The following is a 25,788-nucleotide window of genomic DNA, read 5'->3' as shown; positions in this document are numbered from 1 at the left end:
AGAGGAGGATGGAAATGAAATAGATGAAGGAAGTGAGGAAGAGGGAGAGCAGGAAGAGGAAGAAGAAGAGGCCCAAGACTCTGATGGGGTCTCTCCTCCTGCTACACATGAGCGCCACCATGATTGGGCTACTTTAGAAGGCTGCTTGGCTTAGATTGAGAAGGGTCAAGTCACCCTAAGACAGGAGGTCAGAGAGACCTGAGCCAAGCTTGAAGAGAGTCAGGTCTACATGAAGTAGAGATTTAAGAAGGTGTCTCGTACCTTGAAGGCTCTCCTATGCTATATGCAGGACAAGGGCGCTCCCCCACCATCACCAGATTTGGACGATTAGTCTTATGTTGTAGTCGTCATTGGGTCTTTTCTTTCCTTATTTTTCTTGCTTTCTATGTTATAGCCTTGATAGGCTTAGTAGTATGGTACAGTGGTTGGTATGTTTTAGTGTTTAAAAAACTCTATTTAGATTAGCTCACATGCATCTTCTATCGTGATCCATGTAAATCTACATCTCGTGTATTATGAAAATTTTGGTTAAATGAAATACATGCAGCTCCTTTTATTATGAAATGTGTAAAATGCTTGAGAAATTAAGTGTTGTTGTGATGAATCTCACACATGTTACAGCCTATGTTGTATATAGGGAATGCCACCTAAGGCCACTCGGAGTACGGCATGTCTTACACTTGGTGAATTGATTGACGGGGCACCTCCCTTAAGCGATAGCCATACGGACCCCAATTTGGTCCCGAATCACAAGACTATGCCGGATTCTCAGTCGGCCACAGGCTCCACAAATGGGCCGACACCTTTTGCACCACCAGTTCTAGAACAGAACTGCGCATCTACCTCGATGTCACACATGCCTTAGGTGGCTCCTCCACCTGATAGGATGGAGCAAATGATGGTCCTTATGTAGCAGTAGTAGCAACAGATTTGGACCACCATCACTAGGGCCCTTGCCTAGAACATGAATGTGGTTCCTCCTACACCACCAGTGTACCCTGCTAGAAACCTGAATGCCAACGGCTTATTCAAGTGATTCCAGTGCTTTCGACCTCCTACTTTTGCGGGCACTCACAGACCTAAGGAGGCCGAATATTGGCTTGACCGCATCTCTAAGATGTTGAAGCCGCTGCACTACACTGAGGTAGAGTAGGTTGAGTTGGTCACATATATGTTTGAAAAGGAAGCCAGTCTTTGGTGGGACAGCATCCTTCGGACCGTTCCCGAGGGTTATGTGTGGACATGGGATGCCTTTGAGACCCACTTCTACGGGAAGTATTTCCCCCTCACCTACCATAACAAGAAGGAGAGTGACTTCCTTTACTTCCGTCAGGGAGGAATGACTGTGGGTGAATATGAGAATAGATTCACGGAGCTGGCCAGATATGCTCCCCTGATATTGGCAGACGAACCGATGCGAATGTGGCAATTTTTTAAGGGTCTGCCACTTGAGATACTTATGAAGATGTGTTGCGCTAACATTCCCAAATATGCTGAGCTAGTGAACATGTCTGTACGACCTGAGCAGGACAGGGATAGACTATCCAGTTCAAGCATACCGGTGGATCCAAGGCCTCAACCAGATTTCCCGAGCAGACCGTTCCTCAGCAAGAGGCCACGCGCATATTCGTCTTGCAGACTTACGGCTCCACCGACTTAATTGAGGCGAGCAGACTTGTGATGCACCTACTGTAAGAGGTCGGGCCACATTGATACTTACTGCATCACCAAGATGAGGGACAATGGCTTCACACCTCCTCAGAAGATTAACTGTCAGTTACCTTAGGCCATATCAGCACCACCTGCACCTCGATTTAGGCCGCCTCAATGTTCTATGGTACCGCAACTGAGCCGTTCTTAACAAGCACAAATATATGTGCTTACAACTGAAGTGTGTGAGTCAGCAATTGTAGCACCACTAGATTTTGAAGTTACGACACATATCCAAGGTACACCAGTCTTCCTATTGGTGGACACCGGGTCCACTATTTCAATCATATCATGTGCAGCGGTCAAGCGACTAGGGTTAGTAACTACTCTTATGGTTGGAGTGAGGCTCCTTACCGCCACAGGGACCTTCTCAGACTCCACCAAGACTTGTAGAGGTTGCTTGATAGACTTAGGGAGCAAAACAGTATTCATTAACCTGATGGTCGCCCCATTATGTCATTATGACGTCATTCTTGGTATAGATTGGCTCACTGAAATGAAGGTAGAGATCGATTGCGATACTAAGGTAGTGACAACCCATGCACCTGAGGGCACGACCTTTACTTTCTCAGTTCAGGTCAGTTGGTATTACCGTGTTAATTGTTATGCTACCTTGCTAGAGCATGTTGATGGTCCAACACTTGGGAGCACACCTGTAGTCTGAGATTTCACGGATATATTCAGGATGATACCTGGACTACCTCCTCAATGAGAGATAGAGTTTACCATCGACCTAGCGCTAAGCGTGACGCCTATATCTCTACCGACATATCCCATGCCTACGTGTGAGATGGAAGAACTGAGAAGACAGATCGATGATCTGTTGGATGCAGGCTTTATTCGACCGAGTGTATCTCCTTGGGGAGCACACGTGCTATTTATGAAGAAGAAAGATGGATCACTGCGATTGTGTATTGATTATCGCAGATTGAACCAAGTGACAGTGAAGAACAAGTATCCTTTACACAGGATAGATGATTTGTTCGATTAGTTGAAAGGAGCTCAGTATTTTTCAAAGATTGACTTACAGTCAGGGTATCACTAGTTGCGTGTTAGGGATGAAGATGTGCAGAAGACAGCATTTAGAACCAGCTTTGGGCACTACGAGTTCCTTGTGATGCTATTTGGACTCACAAACGCACCTACCGTGTTCATGGACCTGATGAACATGGTGTTTCGTCCGTATTTATACTGATTAATCATCATATTTATATATGATATATTGATATAATCTAAGACTCAGAAAGATCACGAGGAGCACCTGCTAGCAGTCTTTAATACTCTCAGGAAGAACCAGTTGTTTCCTCAGTACAAGAAGTGCGACTTTTGGAAAGAAGATGTCAAGTTCCTCAGACATGTGGTGTCTAAGGTAGGAATAGTTGTGGACCTTTCTAAGGTGACTGTAGTTCAGGACTGGGAGCAGCTAGGTTTGATTACTGAAGTGAGGAGTTTCCTTGTCCTGGCAGGTTACTATCGTCGTTTCATTAGGGACTTTTCCAAGATAGTCAGACCGTTGTCTCAGCTCACGCGGAAAGATCTCAAGTTTGCCTGGAATGAGAAGGTGGAAGGAGCCTTTCAGGAACTAAAGGACAAGTTGACATCCGCACCCGTGCTAGTATTACCAAAGCAGGGGGTCAAATGTACGATATACACCGATGCCTCTCGTGTTGGTTTGCGTTGTGTTCTGATATAGAAGGACAGAGTGATTGCTTATGCCTCGCGATAGTTGAAGAAGCATGAGAAAAACTACCCTACGCATGACCTGGAGTTAACAGCCGTCATCTTTACATTAAAGCTCTAGAGACATTACTTCTACAAAGAGGAGTTCGAGCTCTATTGCGACAACAAGAGCCTCAGGTACATATTCATGCAGAGAGACTTGAATATGAGCCAACAACGATGGATGGAAACCTTGAAAGACTTTAAGTTTGAGGTTTTCTACCATCCCGGTAAGGCTAACCTTATGGCAGACGCGTTGAGCCGCAAGAAGACGATAGCATTTGCAGCTCTCCTGATAATCGATGAATGGAATATGGTAAAGTTTGTGCGGGACTTTGAGAAGAAAATTACGGTAGAAGAACTGTTTGAGAGCGTCGCACATATTCGTGTACCACCATTTATTAATGACCGAATCATTGTGGCTCAAAAGGAAGATGAAGGGTTGGTAGAGTTGGGAAAGTGAGCTGGTGACGATGAAGACTTGGAATGGAGAGTTGGTACGGATGGGGGTTTACATTATCGTGGCCGCCTATGCGTCCTAAATCTTCATGACCTGAGAAGGGAAGTTCTCGAAGCTGCTCACAATTCAAAGATGGCGATGCATCCTGGTAGTACGAAGATACATCGAGATATGAAGCGTTCGTATTAGTGGGATAACATAAAGGCCCATATAGCAGACTATATATCCCATTGTCTCATGTGCCAGCAGGTCAAGGCTGAACATCGTCGACCTTCTGCTTTACTTCAGCCCATGGCCATAGTTGAATGGAAATGAGACTTCATCTCTATGGATTTCATCTCGGGGTTATTGAAGACGAGGAAGGGGCATAACTCTATTTGGGTGATTGCAGACCGATTGACGAAGTCAGCACATTTCCTCCCGATTAAAGTCTCGAACTCAACAGACGATTTAGCCAGGCTGTACATCAAGGAGACAGTACGTCTACATAGAGTGCCTATGGAGATCGTGTCGGATCGAGACACGCGATTCATGTCGATCTTTTGGACTCGCATCAAGGAAGTAATGGGTGTGAAACTAAAGTTCAGTACCACGTTCCACCCACAGACTGATGGGCAGACGGAACGGGTAAATCAGGTGTTGGAAGACATGTTACGGGCATATGTGCTCGATTTCAAAGATAGTTGGAATGACCGTCTTCCCTATGCTGAGTTCGCTTATAACAATAGTTTTCAAGCGAGTATTGGCATGGCTGCCTATAAGGCCTTGTACGGGCGCCCATGTCGAGCACCGGATTAGTGGGTAGAGGTTGGCGAGAAGAGTTTGATTGGCCCGGAGTCAGTGTAGCGACCTTAGAGAAGATCGACATTATCAGGGGTCGACTTCTGGCGGCACAGAGCAGACAGAAGAGTTACGCCGATACGAGATGGCGACCGCTAGAGTTTAAGGTTGGGGACCATGTATATCTAAAGGTTTCCCCAATGAAAGGAGTCCTCCAGTTTGGAAAGAAAGGGAAACTCACGCTGAGATTCATTGGGTCATTCCAGATACTAGACCGAGTGGGGGTGGTAGCGTACCACCTTGCTTTGCCCACGCTACTCGCAGGTGTGCACAACGTATTTCATGTATCGATGCTGAATAAATACATTCCTGACCCTTCCCACATTATCAAATGAGAGCAGGTACAGTTGAGTGAAGATGCTACTTTTGTACTGAAACCGACACTTATCCTAGACAGGAAGGAATAGGTGTTGCGTAGTAAAATTATTTCGATTGTGAAGGTATTATGGACACATCACACTGAGAAAGAGGCTACTTGGAAAACAGAAGCCGAGGTCAGTAAGAATTACCCTCAGATTCTCGAGGAGTACGAAAAGGTACTAATTTCGAGGATGAAATTTTTCTTTAAGGGGAGTAGATTGTAACATCTCGAAAAAATCCGTACAAAGACCCGAGTATCACCTCAGGCAGAAATCTCTAAGGATCAAATTATGTAGAGATTAGACAGAAATTAACTAAGTACTAAACTAAATTAATTAGTAAATTAGCTTGAACCACTTTCTATACGAACTGCAAGACCCAAAATTTGTAGAATCGCTAACTCTACATTACCTAAAAACCTAGGCGAAATCTCAAAACCCAGTTGCTCTCGGGAGCACACTGAAACTCTGTATCAGACTTAGACCGCGCATCAAAAATTCGATTACGACAAAACTATATGATTATGATCGCCTTACTGGGTTTGACAACCATCACAGGAATTAAGTCTAAATAGTATCCAGAAACGCACAACTTGAGCCCGGAGCAAAGTGTGTGAGAAACGCCAATATCTTTAAAAAATGAACTCAAACTTAAGTGATTTGTGCCGTTCACTTGCAGGCCAAATTTAAGGTTTCAGACCGTCAGATTCTGACCCAACTACACCCTTGGAGTAGGGAAATTTTTCAACATGTGTTAGTGTACTTGTGGCCCTGATCGAGTGACGGTGGCCGTTGAACTGAAACTAGTCCTCCATAACTGATCTACAAATTCGATCAGACCGAAACTTTAACCTGGTAAAGTTCCATTGTCAGGGAACTTTCTCTAGACTATATGTAGGAAATGGAGCTCCAGATGAGCTCTGTTGGCCCGAAACAGCCACCCTTTGGCTATAACCTAAGTATACCATAGCCTTGGGGCCATTTGCACCAGTTCTGGGCCTATATAATGGCCTTAACACACCCCTCTCTCATTCATTACGAATTTTCTAAACGCTAGGAGAGAGAAGAGAGAAAAAGGAGGAAAGAGTGAGGAGAAGAGAGAGAGAGAGAGAGAGAGAGAGATAGTTGCTAGGATTCATTCCCACCACTCCACGTGCCGAATCATCTCTCCCGTGTCGCTACACCATCGAATTTGAATCCATTTTTGGGTAAAAAATCCTAACCCTAATTTGTTTTAGGAATCCGAAATAGGAAAACGGTGAAATAGCTAACCAATTTCATGATTTAGGTAGCCGTTGTGTCGTAGACAAAGGCGTAGTGTACAAACCGAGTTCGTAATCGGTGTATCGATGAAAGGTGCAGACTATAAACATTTAGGTTATAGTTTTTAAGGCTTTCAATATCAGTTAATGATTTGTGACTGACTTGATTGCTGTCACATGTACTTAGATGCGATGTTCTCCATGTATTATACATATTTATGAGTTATGTTGAATATAATGCATTCCATGTGTTTACGAAATGTCTAAATGAAAATGAAATTATGATTTGTGCTTAATATGATTATTGATTGAGAATACATGATTGTTGTATGTGTGGTAACTCCCTTGTGAAAAGATTTGCTATAATATATGTTAAAGCAAATTTATTACATGTACGTTGATATGTGTAGTCTACGTGTTTGATAAAATACCTGAAAATGCTTGTTGAAATGTATTTAATGAGGGTGTTAAGATAGGATTCTCAATCACCTTATCTATAGTTACAGTTTCCTTTATGTGACCTATCTTGCTACTACGTGAGTTATGGATGAAATGCCTATGTATGGCAACATGTGTACCATGTGTTTGTTAAAATGTTAAAATGAGATTTATATTTGAATTGGTTATCACATGCTATTTGACTATCACGTATGAATGCATATTGTGTTTGGGTATGATTAGGACTAATACGTAGTCCACACAATCGGTAACGGTTTACAATCAGTGGTCGAACTAGTTCGCCACGACGGATACGTTCGTTGAATCCGAGTCGTACGGTGATTATCGACATTGGTTAGGCCACGAGGAGTGCGTATGCACTCCATGTTGATTAATTTAGCATGCGCTCGAACCAGTCAAGCGTGTCAAGTAACCCGATTGGCCTAATGTATGTTCACCATGTATGGACGCTACTGCTTGAATCTAAGGTACCACTTACTAGTGAAAAGTTCGTTTAACCTTTGTACCACGATCCGCTAAGACTCATGAGCCAGGCATGGTGGTATGGGACACCGTGGTCGAGCTGTCGGCTTACAATGGGGTGACGAGCCTCCCCGTAGTGTCCATTGAGCAACCCAAACTTGTGAGCCAAATACGGTGATATGGGACACTGTATTCAAGTTGTCGACCTACGCTAAGGTGATGAGCCTTTCCTTAGTAACCTTGAGTATAAACTAGGCCTACACTGAGGTGACGAGTCTCTCCGTAGCAACCTAAACTTGTCTATCCACTGCTTTTCAATCAGGGGTGATGTTGCCCTATAACTTGCCTATCGTATGTGATTAACTAGGATTGACGACCTTAGATGGATCATTGTTTGGGTAAATGATATAAAGGGAGGTACCATAGCTTCCCTAATCTGCTGTATGAATAAGCCTAATTAAATATCGGCTAACACAATCATGTACCGCATTGCATGTGCTTTGGCGAGGAAGCGCATGTGTCTAGAGTGGTGCATGCGTGATTGTGAGATGATGTCACAGAGGGAGTGCAGGTGAGGGCATGCATCATTATCGCATGCCATTCTTACATTAACAATAGTACTTAGGATATGATTACTGTATTGCTTATCATTACTGCTTAGTTGAATTGATAACATGTTAACCTTTGCCTTATAGATCTACTAAGTTGATCACTCACTCCCACTCTGGGATGGTGTTTTAAAACACCAACCAGACTCTGTTGTAGCTATAGGTGATGGCGATGATTATGAGGCAGAGCCTGACTTTTATGATGACGAGGAGTTCTCCTACATGCAACTCTCTAGCGAGTCTATGTAGACCTGGAGTTACATCGACAGGGTTACAGGGAAACGGATTAGATGTCATTACATTGTATCATTTTGTAAATTTTGAAACTATACATGTAATTATTTAACCTGGTGATATGTTTATACTTTGGGGACTTACAACCACTTATATGCTTTATATATTTATCACAGTCTTCTGCCTGCGTAATCTAATTGTCTCTGGAGTATGATATGCGAATTTAATGTAATCCCATTCATGTTTAATACACTAATACGGACAACATTTAATCATCATTATCTATGTTGCATAAGTGATGCATTGGGAACTCGTGAGTAGAGCTTCTGCTTGACCCCCGTTTTTCAGGGCGTTACAATAATCTACTTGTATTATATGCCAGATAACTACATAAATAGAAGAACAAGAGAATAAAATGATTCACACACATAATAATCTTTTTCTTTTCTAGTACACATTTCAATTTCAATTCCAATTTCCAATTTCAATACAACATTTCATTTCTAGGCTTCTATAATCCAACAATTCCTTAATCTTTTCTAGAATGATCGCTGCCTTTATATATGACATCCGCTGCAAATCCTCCTCTTCAATGTCTTCTCGTCCATCCCCCATAACCCGAGCAATCTCTTCCACTAGCTTGGCCTGCACATCCTGATGCTTGCCCGACTCGGCCTAGCATATACAGTTCTTCAGGCCTGGTATTCCATATGCCATTAGAGGGATCTGGGCTTCCTTCGGCGCCACTTCTAAGGCAGTCTGGTACATGTCATGAGCTGTTAATCTTGTGCACATCCCTTCCTATAGTGGCTGGAAGTATTAGTGATGTTGTTGCTGCTGTTGGGCTTGAATCAGCTACCTGAAGGGCTGGAGAAGGCCTAAAGAATGTTGTTGCCTGTTGTTTTCAGCTCATGGGTTGTGCTGGTAATACATGCTATCCAAGCTTAGAGACATAACTTCCCTATCAATGGATCCGTACTGGTGGGCTCCCATGGTTGCATCACCTAAGAAATCTTCAAACTTGGGAGAGGAAGCTGGCATCACTCCTTCCATCAACAAAGAGATAAACATGACTTTATTTTTAGAAGCTATTTAAAAGAAACTGAAAGGAAGAGATGGAAGAAGAGAAGCATACCTTCACCTTGCTGTGATCTTGTAAGAGCTTCCATGATACATAGGGAGCCATCAGATTTCAGTGGCATTGCAGACAACTGGGAGTAAAGGGTCTCACCTTGTGTTTCCATCTGAGGAGCTAGAAAGAAGCTGGTTAGAACTGTAGGAGAAACAACAGTTGCAGCTTGTGTTTGATGATAATGATGATGATGTTACTGACGATGGTGGTAATGATGATGATGCTGATGTGGGTCTATAGATGCATCCATGTTCATGTGAGGAGAGAGTGAGAAACCCAACCCGTTATTGTTATCATTATCATTATCATTCATGCCCTTCATCTCTCTCTCTCTCTAAAGACAGTTAGATTCCTACCAGGATCTGTTGTTGCAAGGAATCCCAATCATTGGAAAACACAAAGACAAACCACATATCTGAGATGCAGTTCCTACGCTCAGAAGTTAGGTGGGCCCACTGTGATCTTTATGATAAATCTACGATATAAATCCATTTTTTCAGCTAGCTCATGTTAAGACAAAACTCAAAGATGAAGTGCAGCCAAACCTCAAGTAGGTGCGATGATTATATGCCATTCAAACCCTTCATTCATTCTTACTGTGATGAATAAAGAAAAAAAAAATATTACCTTGATTCAAAACTTCCGTGGCTTCTAAAATATTTCAATAGTGGATGTTCAATTCTTATTATTTATTGTGGTGTGGCCCACTTTAGTTTTTTATCTGCCTTGCCTATCGAGCTGATAGTGTAATACTACTATGTTGAAAAATGGATGGATGGAGTGGATGTCTCATTGTCGACCTGCATAGTTCTTGGGAGATGAAACTCCTCTGACAGGTTGACAGTGGTAAAAGGCCTTCCACGATCTCACCCTTTTGTTGGACCGTCATGTACTGCACAAACTCTGCAGGGTCTACCATGATATATGTGCCTTATTCATATTGTCCATCAACTTTGGAACATCCTTTTATGGCATGAGCCTAAAATTAAAACATACTGTGATCTCAATTAGCACTAGTAATTGAATGCCTACATCTAAAACTTCTTATAGGTTCCACAGAAGTTTTAGATCAAGTTGGTATTTGTATTTTCCTTTCATTCATGTCTTAATATCTAATGAACAGGTTTGGTACAAATAACCATTACTATGAATCCCATGGAGGTTTAACAGTGGAAGTCATTATCCCACTGTTTCTGTGGCGCAGTCCACTTGAACTTTGGATATGTTTCAATGTTGGGCTATTAATCTAAAATGAGATGAAAAAATGAACGGATGGCATGGATAAACACATACATCACAGTGGGCCCCATGTAGTTCACTCAGTACGCAATCCACTTCCTATGTATGGGATTTTCACTATGCGGGAGCAAATTTCAAGAGTCCTTGCCAAAGGCTTAAGACAAGAAGTTTCTTAGTTAGGAAGCTACGTGGGGCCACCGTAATGTTTGTGAGAAATCCAACCTATTTCATTAGTTTTATGAGCTTATTTTAAGACGAGATAAAATATGATTAGCATTCAAAACTAATGTGGCCACAAAAGAGGGAAAATTGGGGGGGGAATGCTTACCATTGAAATCTTCTTAGATCCTTGATGATTATATACCATCGAAACTATTTATATGGTTATTCTCAATGGAATGAACTAAAAACACGAAAACCTTAGGTTAATACAAAGCTTATATGGCCATACAAATGTTTCAAATAGTCATTTAATCTTTACTATTTCCTCTCCAGTGGTCCATTAAATTTTGGATCTACCTATTTTTATCACATATCTTAAAATGAGCTAGCAAAACGAATAAACGAAGTGAATTTCTCGCAAAACTTTCTCACAAAACATCACAGTAGCCCTAACTAGCTCTCTAGCACAGTAACTTGGGCAAAGCATTTAGCAAAAAATCCGCATACTCCTGCTTACATGGAAGCGGATTGGCTAGTGTACTACACACCACCAACCTGGCTAATGTGGAAGATTCTCCAGCATATTGCAAGAATCCCAATCATTCAAGTTTCTAGCTGCTATTCAGTACTCTCTACAAAATTTGTTGCACAAACCATGATGACTCAAACTAAAAAGGAATACAAAGATCTGATGAAAATGCTCTCGATCTCGAGGACCATAGACGTACCTTAGACTGAAGGTAACCCCTGAAAATCAGTTGTAAAAGAGTAGTTTCCCCTTCCAAAGGGTCCGTTGCATTTGCACCAGCTTCCTTAAGGCACACAGATTGCATTGTATCAATAGCATACCTGCCAAAATCACCCATTAACAGGATATCATTACATGCATTTGAAATGATAAAATATATGTCCAGATGGATGCAACATAAACTCCAGAAATAGTTTAAACAGCTGACCTCAAAAATTCATGGGCATCTTCTTCTCTCCCATGACCAAGAAAACATACAACCTAATAAGTGAATACTAAGTGAACTTGAAATAACTTGCAATGCTCTCCATTTAACACTATCATCCTGCACAAAAGATTTCATTTAAGCTTGATGTAATGTGATTCATACAAGTATTAAGCTATTGAGTTTACAGTAAAGTTTCAAGCAGCATTGTATCTCTCTGAGGAATTTCTCATTCAAAATACCAAGTCGACTTTTCAGCCGACTCTTGAGGATCTAAGAAAGCCTACATGCACACTTTTCAGGACATATTTCAGCCAAACTTGATTCAGATGGAAATTTATAAGACTTCACTGGGTTTATTTTGTTGCATGACCAACATAATGAAGCAGCATATGACGTGACAGTTAACTTATTTAAGTCAAATCAAATGTAGATGGCTACAATGGCTAGAGTAGATGTAGCTTTGCCTTTACTCCATAATTCCCACTTCTAAGAGGTCTCGTAAGCTACAATGGCTAGAGTAGATGTAGACATGGATGTGGTGAGCATGGATACCATGAAGCATTTCTCAAATTTGAAATCAACAACAGTGATATGGATTATGAATATCTCATCTGATACTTCAATACCATGACAAAAACTGCTAGTACAAACCAATACAATGGGATATGATTTAAGCTGCATTTGAAAAGTCTTCATGCACTGTTTGGTATTGATATCGCATTGCCAAAACAAGATACATGTATTATAAGCATATAAATATATCTGGCTATCCTAGCTCATCATAATAAAAAGCATTAAAAAGACAAACGACCATATTAATGTTGAAGTAAAAGAAACTCCGTATAAATGGAATTAATTGATCATTTTATAACACTTACCTCAGGGTCCAAATTGATGTTTACCCCCAATGCCTCTAACACATCAGCACTTCCACAGGCAGAAGAACTGGATCTGTTTCCTTGCTGCTACCATAACATAGAATTCGAATTAATTACAGTACATACTAGAATAATTTCAACATTATTCCTTATGTGAAAGGATCATCACCTTAGCAAATTTTGCACCAGAGGCAGCAACTAGAATACAAACCCCTGTTGATATGTTAATTGTGTTTTTCCCATCACCTCCTGTTCCAACAATATCAACCACATCAGTCATTCCTTCAACTTTCCTACAGCATTTGAACATTGCCCTCGCCAATCCCACAACCTGCAACTGCAGAGATCTATAAATCTATAAAGGAGTAATATGCTTATCAATTTCAGTCTATGAATCAAGCTTATGGAGCTTCTCTCCCAATATGCTTGTGTTCTAATATTCAGAAACATCACATATTTTACTTTCTTTTATAAAATGTTACATATGGCCACTCACTTCTTCGAATGACTCTCCTTTGGCTCTCAAAAGAACAAGAAAGGCACTGATCAAAACTTCATTCGCTTCACTCAAAAAGTGATTCATTGACGTCAAACAAAATCATATGTAAACATACTCATGGATCTCAAAAATGTCATACATAAGCACTCAAAGGTACTCGCATGATCACTTTGAAACATAAATTCAAAGATAAAATGATAAACAAAAATTCATAATTCATAAATGAGGTGTAGAGTCATATTCACCTTAACAGGATTGTATTTGTAGAAGATTGGAGAAGCTAGGCAAGCTAAATGATATATCTGATCAACCTCTATCAACAAGCTGGGAAAATTGCTAGGAGGGTCTGTCTCACAGATTACTCTTAGTATTTAATACATTGAAACATTTTATTTGAGTGTTTCTTTCAGTTTACAAATCCATAGGAGCTCAGCAAACAGAAATCAGAATATATATATATATATATATAAGATATATATATATATATATATATATATATATATATATATATATATATATATATAAGATATAATCTGTCTAGCAGTAAATGGAAACTGAAGAATCCAATGCAAATGGAGACTTCTAATATTCAACAAGCCACTGGTAAGAACCCCAGTATCAGAAAATAATTTCCTTTTTCAGATTTAGTGTGCAATGCACCCCGTAAAGATTGGTTGAGTCACTCTTCGTCACCAAGTCATAAAACCTCATCTATAAACCACAAAAATATAGTTTTTAACCACAAACGCAAGAAGAACAGAAGACTGCATGCATTTGGTCATTTGAAGAAGATATATTACACAAATGTCCATCTAAAGTATCAGTGGCAAAACACCCGTGTCAGTTGTTGAACGATAATACAATGAGAGAAAACATAGAAAGAAAACATAATTACTATTAGCTAAATCAAATGAACTAATTTTTAAGTGACAACAAAAACAAACACTCCCGAACTTACTGAATAAATATAAAAAAGTGACAACCAAACAGGGCATTGGGGGGCTACATTTTAATCATTTTTTTAGGATCTATATCTTCAACTTTAACAGCCTACTTGCTATAATGACATAAGGCATTTGGGCTGGGAGAAATACACAAGCAACAGAAGGATCAAGCTTGGTTGCGGATCATAATTTTAATGTGAAACATGAGACGTCAGGCCTTTGGTTAACTTTATGCACTCAGCACCTGTCATTGACAATGCTACAATCTACCAAAAAACCATCCAGTTAACAGCCTCATCACAATCACAGTATGCATGCATGAATATAGAAGTACACTTTCTTGAGATAACTCAATAAAATGATGAGCTCCATTGAAGAGCCATTATTTCCACTACAAAGCTTCATATATTTTGTAATCTTTAGCCTAATTAAATAGTATGTGCATACCTGGGGTGTTTCTTGCTAGTGGTTGCTGCCTCGGCTATTTGGCATAGCTCTTTAGTGACTTCTCTTTTTTACTAGCAACCTATTTTTGATTTAGAGAATAAGTAGTGAGATCATGAGGTCAACATGACACCAAACTATAACAAGAACTGTAACACAAGTTTTCCTACACACCTGATAATCCATTTCCAGTTTTCGTTGAACCCCTGTGTCAGAATAAGATCCAATTGAGAAGTCAAACAATATGATACCTCTGAAATAAATAAATAAAATCAAAATACCTCTCAAGCAAAATAATTAAGCATCCTGATAGAGTTACCCATTTTTATCACAATTTTTTTTTAGAAAGAAGGCAAATAAGAAACAAAACAGTACTCATTCATGTATTCAACTAGTGGGAACGATTACGTTGAACATTATCACACTAGCCAAAATGGTCAAGGACGTAAACATCACATAGTATATAGGTGATACAATTGCTGTGTTGAATGTTGTAGAACCCAAGCCATCCAAAACAAACTAAAAAACTGTGACGGACATTCCCATGCCATATCACAGTGAGTAAAGAGGACAGGTGATCTACCAACTCCACATTTTTCAACACATCAAACATGTACCTTGGGTGCTGCTTTTCCTCGGCCTACAGATCCACCAGCCTTTAGAGGCATAAACTCACAACATGAATTGTTACAAGAATGTCCCTTGTGATACAGAGAAAGGCAAGATATGAGGTGGGTTCACATGGAAACAAAGTAGAGAACATAATAACTCCTTCCATTTAGCAATTTGGTTCACCTTCTAACGTGAGACAAGTAACCAAGTAAACCGTCATGGGCAAAACATGTGAAATTGGAACTAGACTTGGAGAAAGGAAAGCAAGAAAGAAATGGAAAAGAGGAATTACATAATCCTTGTTAAATAAGCCTTGGGTAACCTTGAGTTTCAACAAGTGGGGAAAATAGTTCAATGATCCAAGCCATTATCAGATGGGCCCACAATGGATGGCAAAGCCCCCAAAAAGTTGTCCCAGATGGGACATCAGTCAGGAAAGAAAAAAGCTCACCACTCAATGAAAAAGGGTCAGATTAGATGGATAAGGGTTAGGATCTTCCATTAAGGGAGATTCTAGGGGCATGATCCATTCATGTTTGGGCCATCAAATTAATGGTCTGGGTCCACTTGTCCCACTATTGGGGACTGAAGTCCCATGATACTACACATACCCATGGGCAGATGATTACATAATTTCTCAATGCAAGATCAAGTGTGTAGATCAAGTCAAGTGTGTATAAGATCACACAAAGATCCAAGAAAGTTAATTGACAATGTTAGAAACACACGATGAACTGTAACTCTTGATGACTTTGCCTTGCCTTTTTGGTACATAATCTAAGATGGAGTGCGCATTTCAAGCTAAACCCAATAAACCTGAAACCTAGTCCAAGGCTTGTGATGACTTCTATAATAAAATCACCCAAAATATCCTCCCATATAGACATCTACCTCTTCATCAATTTGAATTCTTCTAACATCTCTCTCTGAACGCATAGGATCAGTGGAAGAAGCTGAGAGGTTAGCTAAGCCCACATGAGTAGAGCATCTCCGATACGTGCACAGACACATATGCCTATGTGGCTCACTTGTATGAGATCCCCATCGTGTGGCTCACTTGTATGAGATCCCCATCAGGTGCACCACACTAGTTAGATCTTTTGGCTTAAAAATCAGGTTGATTTCATTCATGTGGTAGGCACAAGACATACAAAACAAACAAATGCCTAAAACAAATTTTTCTTGCCTCTGATTTGTTTTGTACGCTTTAGCCCCCCCTGAGGAGTCAAACGGCCTGATCTGCCGGCAAGGACACCCAAACAATGTGGCCCACCTGACGGAAAGCTCTGATCTCATACACGCGCCATATTGGCATGTATTCTATCCACAAAAGTGTAGAAAAGGCACCCATACAACACTTACATATAATCAACACCCAATGCAGGTAACAAAATTTCAAAATCCACTCTCTCAGTCAATTCTACAAACACATTGCAGACATAAATACTCCCAAAAACATAAAACAAGCAAACAAAGGAGAGATCAAGGAAACATAAATAAGCAAGACTCAAAAAATAAGAAATGATAGAAGAATTAGAATGAAAATGCCAGAGAAAATACCAAAATTGCGCCCAACGATGCAATGCCAAGTGGCGCCATACTTCTTATCGAACTCCTTCTTGATGTACTCGACAATGTCCTTCTCCACGCCATGCTTCTCAATGGCCAGAAAGAATCCGATTTTCCCAATAGAAAAGAAAAAATGTTAGGAAGGACAAGAAGGTAAAAAGATGAAAAGATGAAGGGCAAAATGGGGAAGGAAGTGAACGGAGAGAGCGCAGTTGGTGGTGACTTTCTGCATGTCATCTTTCAAAGTTGCGATACACCCCATACAGAGCTGTTGCTGCTGCTTCTACAATACCGTGTGGGGACTGTCAAATTTAGAGTCGGAAAGGCAAAGGGAGGGAGAGAGAGGGAGAGAGAGAGGGGGGGGGGGGTTTGAGATCGGGAGAGGGAGATCGAGAAAGCGGGTTAAGATCGGGACAGGGAGATCAAAAGAAAGGGAGATTGAGAGAGGGAGAGGGAGAAGGAGATCGAGAGAGGGTGAGGGAGATGAATGCAAAATGAGGCTAGGGTTTTGGCATAATGTAAGGGTGAAAATGGTTCAGTAGCTTGCGGCAGATCTAAAGTAATGTGACGCTTGGGCTTGTGGGGTCCACTAAGAGGGTTCTGATCGAATCCATTCCGTCTATATGTTTTACAATAAAACAACAGATCCAAATAATGAAAACTAAGAAGATCCAACACTCGATTGGGACACATCAATAAAACAGTGGAAACAACAATGTAGCTGTTAAAACAACAACAAATTGTAGCACGGTTCATAACCGTTTTGAATCAGAAACTGCTTAGACCCGTTTCTGAACCAAAATCCCGAACGTTCCTTATCTGCGATTTTGGTGTAGTGATTTGCCAATCGGCAGTCTTATATTGGTATCAGGTATCAATATAGGGATGTCAAAAAAATCTATAGATCTTCTTACCAATGTAATTCAGGTTGTTTCCAGGAACGTGTGTACGTGGATATATGTGAAGGCCGTTGGAATTTTCTAAATTAAGTAAGACTTTCGAGATCACCTTTTTGGTATAGCCTATGTGGATTAGGAGAAATGCTCCAGTGCTGTCAGAACCCTGTAAGTTGGAATACTCCTAGTTGAATAGGTTTACTTGGATGATCTAATCATTCAATCTGAACCATCCATTAAGTTTAGAACACATTTTATGGGCTGTCCAAAAAAAATCACACACTCATCATATGATCTAACCCATACTTGATTTGACATTATTTTCTCATCTAACATTAACTTTTTCAGATCACAAATTCTTGATTAAGCATATATTGCCTAGCTATTACTTGTTAGAAGTGCTCCAATGCTCTCAGGGCTCTATAATTTACAGCGCTCTCAATTGCATGGGTTCACTTGGACGGTCCAATCATTGAATCTAAACCGTGCATTAAGTTTAGAACTTATTTCATGGACTTCCATGAAAGAATCAAATTGATCTTATGATCTAATCTATCCTTAATTAGGCATTGTTTTCCAATCCATCTTTAGATTTTCCTGGACACATTTCTTTGAACTAATCCATCTAATCACAATGATGCAAGTTTTTAAGTTAAATCTAACAATTCTATCTTCATGTCAGCATATTCATGGATCCAACGCATTGCTTGCATGTTAGGAGAAGTGTTCCAGTTCTCTCCCAGAACTGTATGTTACAGTGCTAGTTGTATAAGTTCACTTGGACCATCTAATCGTTCAATCTAAACTATCTGTTAAGTTCAAAACACATTTCATGGGCTGCCATTAAAAAATTGTAGTGATTATTTAATCCATCCTTTTTCCAACCCATGGATGGGATGGCTACGATTGCCTAATAAAGGTGATTCTTAGAAACATAAGCAATCCATTTCAAAGCCAATCCACAACACTCAACATCATGCCCTGTCATTCCATTTCAAAGCCAAAGATCAGTCATATCATACTATTCTGTGTACAAAGATACATGAAAACTCTAAGATTGCCGTGTCAAATGCGTTGACACTGGCATTATGTATACAAATTGACGAAACTTCTCACATTTTTTGTTTTTTATTTTCCCTTTTCCCCTTTCTCTACTCATTTTTCTATATCACTATTATACTGCATGGACTGTCTGCTTGTAAGATTTTCGGGTCACAAACATCCAACAAATGGTTCCAAAGACCATTCCAAGGGTCAAAAGGTCAAAAATCGATTCCTACACTACAGCAAGTGTGCCTTTTACCAGCGCTCACAAGCGCCAATAAAAGTACCGAAAAGCGCCGGCAAATGAGTTATTGGCGCTTGAGTAATGGGTATGTCGGCAATGGTTATAGCGGCGCTAGAAAAGCTAAAATTCTGCCTTCTATCAACGCGAATAAGCGCTGCCAAAAGACCTTCCGAGCACCGGGAAATATAATTTCCGGACACTTTTTTCTTACAGAAAATCGCTGTAAGATTTCTAACAAGCGCCGATAAAGGTCTTTGTATGGATTTGAGAGGCACTGGCATGCTATTAATTCAATCGAAACCTGAATTTTTTAAATATTTGAAACATTAAAAAAAAAAAAAAAAAAAAAGCTTCATCAACCAAAGTGGTAAAGAATAAAACAAGACAACAATAACAATAACACACAAAATGAATTATGCTATGTGAAAACAGAAGATGAATTATGCTTTCGTGTTTCTCAAAAAGGAGACACAAAGTGACTCTTTGTGTGTCAATGGACGAATATGCAGTTACCTGCCCACATTTGCTTGAGATCTGATTTCAGCCATTCCCCTATCACTCCCACATTGGACCTGCTTTCCCCCAAGCCACTGCAATGTATCCTTGCTCGTGTGGGTAATCTACAGGTTGGATTTCATGAGACTGAAAACTTACCATACAATCATATGTTGGAATTCTGTGCCTGCTGGTAATTTCAACTGTAATTGGTCTGATAAATAAAAAGCATTGAGATAACATTTATTTCTCAACTCCAAAACAATCATCACCCATACAAGGTGGACATGAATACATGAGAAAGAAGATTAGGATGGTGGACACTTGATTAAAACGCAAGAAACTTTGCAAGTGCCATGCTTTTGTCATGCATTGGTACTATTTAGATAACAAACCAGAAGTTTAGGCATGAACTACAAGCAGCAACTACAAGTGAAGAAAAAGTAAAGTCTATGTTGTTTTTCACTTGGGGACTCTATAACCCTACATTCTAAAAAATGGTATCCAGCTTTGAAGGAAAGCAGATTGGGCCTACTCATTCGAATTCGGTATCCTATGAGTGAACAATCAAACAAGAAAAATAGGTTACCATGAGTAGTGCTAGTATGAGTTTGAACAATCTTGATGGAAAAGGTCAATAAATGTATAATTAAGACAGACCCATTCACTGGTGGTTGCTCACAAGTGAGTCTCAAGGATTCATATTAAGTAGTTGCTCACAAGTGAGTCTCACGGATTCATATTAAGTAGAATATACATTACCATTGATCTGGGTAGGCAAGAATCGTCGCGAAGTCGATTCCTAGAATCTGGTTATTCGAGATGAAATTCGTTCCAATTTGGTAACTAGGATTAAATTGCTTCCTGTCGGGCATCGATTTTCCATAGAATCCTTCAATCCCCACCTCCAATAGATGATTACTATCTATGGATTTAACATAAGTTACCATTTCTTTGATCCAATCCTAAAAGATTAGCATACATAATTACCAATAGCGAAGCCCAAATGGAGTTTTGTAAGCTCACTTGCCTGTAAATCCTATTTCATGCACAAAGTCTCATGGCACAAGTGTGCGAGATGCAAGCCGTCTTTTTTACCTGACCCAAAAAAGGCTCGTCCATTTATCATGAAAAGAAAGTAAGATGATAGGAGAAGAAACATACTTGTTGAGTCCGAAGAAGAAAGAATAAAGTCCCCAAGAGGACTAAATGTAGTTGAATAAACAGGCCCAGCATGACCCTGAAACAATGTATAAGATCTTTTCCCATCCTCCGAACCTAGCAATTGCTTGCTAGGAACAAATTCATTTTCTCCCTACACATTAACTGAAACCAACACCATTTAACACACATTACACAACCACCTTAGCAGAACCATCTTGGCAATATTAATACATACATACAGATAGACAGACATAAATGTAACGAGGCTTGCTAGCCCCATAAACACAGAAAACATTATGCGTCAATTATCACTAGAGAAGGAACCATATCAGAACTAAAAAGAGAAAGAAACAACATGAACTATAGACAATAGTAAAGAAAGTTGTGACCTTAAGTCTTCAAATCATTTGCATGTAGTGCCCAAATCTGCAAAGTTCGGAACTTTGGTTAAGAAGCTGAAAGCATTGGTGGAGTTAAAAAAGAGCTTAAGATCCATTTACCTGGGCTTCCTCTGCTATTGACTTTGTGACGCTCAAGTCCTTCTACTCAAAACTTGAGAATCAAAATATTTGCTGAAGGAGAAAGATAAGCATAAGAGTAAAAGAGATTCAAAGAATTTAGAAACATAGTTGGAAAAATAAGATGTTTCACATGTCAAACATTACTTACATTTCACATGGGGCAATTGCTATTTTCATCCTGTTCTAAAGTGGCTCCTCATTCAAATGCTCCAATCTATCCCATAGGCAAAGTAATACTAGTCTGGAAAGCTCGAAGACAGTCATAAGTGAACATTCATGGTTAGCTCTCTACCAAAATATTATAATCATCATCATCATCATTGAAGTACAGAACTGATTCAGTTGTATAGCATTTTCCACAGATTTTATTTTACATGATCTCACTAATCTCTTCGTGATCTGTGTTTAAACCACCTCTACTTCTAGCATGTTCTAGAATTAAATGAATTTAGAAATCAACTGTCTTCAATTGTTCTAATATGATAAAGGCATGGGGAATCTCATGAATAAGAGTTTATCAAGTTCTGACCCTCAGATTCTGTTTTAACTCATTTGACTGTCAATAGAGTGTATAGCCTAAACTAAGTTTTTCAAGTTACGATTTTGGAAGTCTAAAAGCTTTTTCAATGTTATGGTTCCCTTGTTAAAAATCAAGTAGGTTTCCAAAACTCACGCAAAATGAGTTGCATGAGCTTAAATTGATGGTGTGATGCTTCCGTTTGTGTAACTGTGTAACACATGCATGTTTCAATTTCTGTTTGGTACTTGGGCACATATCTTGTTTGTCTATGATTCTTGACACATTAAATGCCTTTGATAAAAAAATGAATAGACTTGTTTCATTGGGCCTTCTACCTAAACATGTTTACTGACTATCTTTATCAAAATCAAGGGTGGATATATCTCCCAACTGGCAGGGTTGTTTTTACAAAGCAGGCAGAGCCTATAATGTCGTTGAAAGATCCCACATCTGATATGGCTATAATGGCCAGGTAGATGTAAAATACATACAAATATACATGGTGTGCAATGATATACATTTCGCCATTTCGTCATACAACTTAAGCTTCATAAAACAAATACATACCGTTAGGTGGCCAACTCTTGATTTTGTTCCTCGAGAAGGTCCTCTTTAGCCCAAGCCTGTGAAAAAAAAAAAAGGATGGGAACAAGAAAGGAACAAATTAATTATTTAAAAACAGAAATAAGCATATTCAGACAAAAGAAATACAAACATTCCTTTGACCAAGATACCTTGACACAGCTTCCACTAATCTTGCTTTGATAGAGAATTGCTGCCACTTCTTAATATTTCTTTCAAAATAAATTCTTGGACACTACTACGGTGTATTTTGAACATGAATTCTCAATAGACAACTCAAAGGAGAAGAAACTCATGAGCATAATACAAATCCTAAAAATGAGTATCAACCTAACAGAAATATCAACCATAGTAAACGTTGTTACTAATTCTCAAACAACTAAAAAACAATAAATAAGAAAACTTGCTTTAAAGATACCTGCTTTATTTTAGGTCCACTTTGAATGGCCAATTCTACTAAGCTATAAACTGTAAATTAATCAAATTTGCATGAATGCATAAGAGACAAAAACAGATAAAACTCCTTGAGATTGTGAGTATCCACCATTGCTGTTGACTTTACATCACGGTCCAGGAAAGCTTTGACAGCTTCAGCTGGTTGTGGAAGTACCTCTTGCATTTTGAATTTGCAAACAACAGTTAAGGTAGATCCCAAATTAGAAAAGGTGACAAGAAAAGTAAGATACAGGCATTTGAATGGAAGATATAGAATACAAGCTACCATATTGTGATATGCTATATTTTGAAAGGTACTGTTTGCAGGCAAGTACAATCCAATACAAAATACACATTAATATACTCATAATCCACAACTCAAGTGGGCCACACCATAGGGAAGAATGGAGATGGGATGTCAACTAAGGGTTTTCTTCTAGGGCCACCATGATTTACATAGATTGTGGATTATTTTTCACTCAAAAATTTGTCATTACCAAAGGCCACAAATGGAAGGTTAACATTGTCCCACAGTAGATTTTTGCTAGTTATGCTGTTTTTTGAAGATCTTAAAATTTGATAGGGGTTATAGGAATTTGACTGAGCTGGACATACAGGAGAATGGGGTTGATGATCTTGGGGGCAGCTGGCTAAGTTGCTTCTAAGTAGATTTGATGTCTAAAGGCATGTGGATCTTGCGGCTAGGGTTTGTTACTGTCTAAATAGATTCAATGCATGAGCAATTTGGTCTGTGATAGATTTTGAGGCTATCTCTAGTTATTCTTTGAGCGGCTTCTTAATTTTCTAATGAGATATGGAGTCTGTTTGTCTGATGTCTTGATGACCAACATGATGTTGTCTTGCCCTTGGTATTTAACAGGACTTTTCCAACAAATCATTTAATTTTCTTCTTTCCACTTGCAATCATGGCACTTCTCAAATATATTGATTATGGAGTTCTGATTCATTGCCTACAACCCTGGCTTCCATCTGGATGGCATTGAAAGAAAAGATCCTCACTTGTACTCAATTTGTCAAACATGATATTTCACTTATTGTGGAACTTCCTATCCTTTCATCATCATCAGCATCATCTAAGCCTCTCGATTAATTGGTGTTGGCTACATGAATCATGTTCCGCCATTCCACTCTATCGAGGGCCATAGTTTCATCTAAGCCCTTGATACAATTTTTATGTTGTGACATAAAAAAAATCTCTGATTTCTAGAGTCTGCCACATGCAAAGCTGTCTTGTTTTCTAAGTCAAAACAAGAATTAAATTTTAACCCAACCTTGACCTTGTTCTAAGATTGCACATGCTAGTCTGGTTGATTCTAAACAACAGTTTGTTCCTCTATACATGTGAAATGTTCTCCATCTCTTTCTTTCTAAGGAATCTTGGAAAAGCTATTATGCAGGTAGGCTTGCAATAGTAATTTGTTTATAATTGGTATTATGTTCTACTTAATGTACATACCTTGGAGAAAAAAACTATTCTGTAGAAAGCTTGGAATGGTAATTTGTTTACAACTTGCAGAAAATTGGAAATGTGCATATGTTGCAGTCCAATATCTTGTGGAATATCTTAATTCTGATGAAACCTCAGCTACCTGCAGCAAGGTTGTGGAAATTTGTAAGTAAAAGTTTGTGTAAAGGAATGCATAATCTACCGTATAACTATATGTTTGAGCAGATTATCAATTTTGACTCATCACCATCTTCGTAATAGCCTTGTCCGAGCTATTATGAGGTTTGGGTATCTATTTTGGCTAAAGAGTAATTGTGAATATATAGGTAGAAGGAATGGGTACCTTTTTCTATTTGGGCAGTTGGGGATCTATTTTGAACCCATCACCGTAGTCTTGTCCTAACTATTTTGGGTTGGCTTGGATATCTAGTTCGACTTAGAGTTTCTATGAACACAGGCAGTAAGAGTGGATCATGTGATTTCAGAACTTGTCAGGGTAGTTGCCAGGGAAAGAGCACTTATTGAAGAATGCAGAGATCTATCGTCTAAGGTGCATATAATGCAGGTATGTCTTCCTTGTGCGTGTCTTCACTTGTACGAGCTGTATGAGTACAGACGAGAAGAGGTAGGAATCTACACCACAAATCATCGAGAAAGATTTGTGACCATCAATTTGTAGTGCTCTTGGATTGCAAAATTGCATGTATAACAGGGGATTTTTAATGCATTAGTTGTATGAACATGGGATGTGATTTGGTTGTCATAAGCATTTTTCATGTCATTTTTACTACAAGCTTTCAGTTTGAGTGTTGAAATAATACTAGAGTTGTATTGAGTTAATGCAAATATGCATTAGACTTATATTTCTACTTAGAAGCTTTGGAGACATTTCTTCATTTTTGGTTAATTCTTATAGAGAAAAATACAGTTAAGAGGGTAATTATTGTCTTGGTTTTACAGATGTAAATGAAACATCCTTAAACTCCACACACAGCCCATGGCTGTGTATAGCAGAGAATATACAGTAGGACCTACACACTTCTTTATAAGAGAACTTAAGAGTCAAGACAGGGGCAAGGCCCTAAATGCAGAAAGAAGACTCTTAAGAAACAAGAATCAACCAGATTGGAAGATCCTGAACCTCTGACAAATGGCCTTTGAATGGATTGTGAAGCAGAGAGTACAGCAATAGTCCACATCCAACAGAAAACATTAAAATGGTTAAAAGGTCAGGATCTTCCAATCCAAGAGCTTTCTAGGCATCCCCATCCAAGAGTGTGGCCCATCGGATAAATGGCATGGATCACCGAGCTTGATCCACTGCTACTGAAAACCATTCAGTTGCAAACGTAGGTTTATTAAAAAATTAGATCAGGGGGAGAAAATTTCAGGAATCTGGAAAGTGAAACCAAAATCCAAAGTAACAATGTCGAATCTCGTTGGGAAGTCAGAATATTGGAAGAAATTTGGAGAAATATGAGTAGAAATCTAGGGTTTTGAAATGAGCGAGTGAGTTGGAAAAGGCCAGTACCTTAAATTGGAGATGGAGGAGCGTGGAATGAGATCCGGATCTGTCTTTTTACTCTCTCAGCTCACGAGAGGAGAAAGTCTAAAAAATACACAAGAAATCCACAGATGAAAAATGGAAAAAGGAAAAGCATCTTCTCACTTGAATTTTCTGAAATCTAAACCCTAGTTCTAGATCTAGTAAATCCCCACCATAACCAGTCAAAAAAGCTTGTAAAGTGCAGAAAATAGATCCAAAACCCTAGGAAACAAGAGAGTAACAGATGTAGATACTACGGTGAGATCCCAAAGTAAGTTGTTGCAGCTGGAGAGATCCCAAAGCAGTCGTGAGAGAGAAAGAGGAG

The 25,788-nt window shown here is 39.3% G+C and overlaps 4 long non-coding RNA genes across 4 annotated transcripts; 1 reads left to right on the top strand and 3 right to left on the bottom strand.

Annotated features, from left to right (window-relative positions):
- Positions 1-8,532: 8,532 nt before the first annotated feature.
- On the bottom strand, positions 8,533-11,893 carry LOC131251511 (uncharacterized). Its single transcript, XR_009173921.1, has 3 exons — positions 11,603-11,893; positions 11,375-11,495; positions 8,533-8,991 (listed from the first exon to the last, which is right to left on the bottom strand). It is a non-coding gene; the product is annotated as an uncharacterized LOC131251511 (long non-coding RNA).
- LOC131251516 (uncharacterized) lies at positions 8,572-9,470 on the top strand. The gene is made up of 2 exons (XR_009173924.1): positions 8,572-8,707; positions 9,236-9,470. It is a non-coding gene; the product is annotated as an uncharacterized LOC131251516 (long non-coding RNA).
- Positions 11,894-13,921: 2,028 nt separating the features above from the next.
- LOC131251272 (uncharacterized) lies at positions 13,922-16,864 on the bottom strand. The gene is made up of 3 exons (XR_009173725.1): positions 16,540-16,864; positions 14,542-14,573; positions 13,922-14,449 (listed from the first exon to the last, which is right to left on the bottom strand). It is a non-coding gene; the product is annotated as an uncharacterized LOC131251272 (long non-coding RNA).
- Positions 16,865-23,999: 7,135 nt separating this feature from the next.
- Positions 24,000-25,528, bottom strand: LOC131251506 (uncharacterized). The gene is made up of 3 exons (XR_009173917.1): positions 25,449-25,528; positions 24,261-24,550; positions 24,000-24,059 (listed from the first exon to the last, which is right to left on the bottom strand). It is a non-coding gene; the product is annotated as an uncharacterized LOC131251506 (long non-coding RNA).
- Positions 25,529-25,788: the final 260 nt, after the last annotated feature.

Source organism: Magnolia sinica, chromosome 1 (genome assembly GCF_029962835.1).
Source record: "Magnolia sinica isolate HGM2019 chromosome 1, MsV1, whole genome shotgun sequence".
Classification (NCBI taxonomy): Eukaryota; Viridiplantae; Streptophyta; class Magnoliopsida; order Magnoliales; family Magnoliaceae; genus Magnolia; species Magnolia sinica.
Note: the sequence above shows the minus strand (reverse complement) of the source record. Positions and strands in the feature narration are given on the sequence as shown.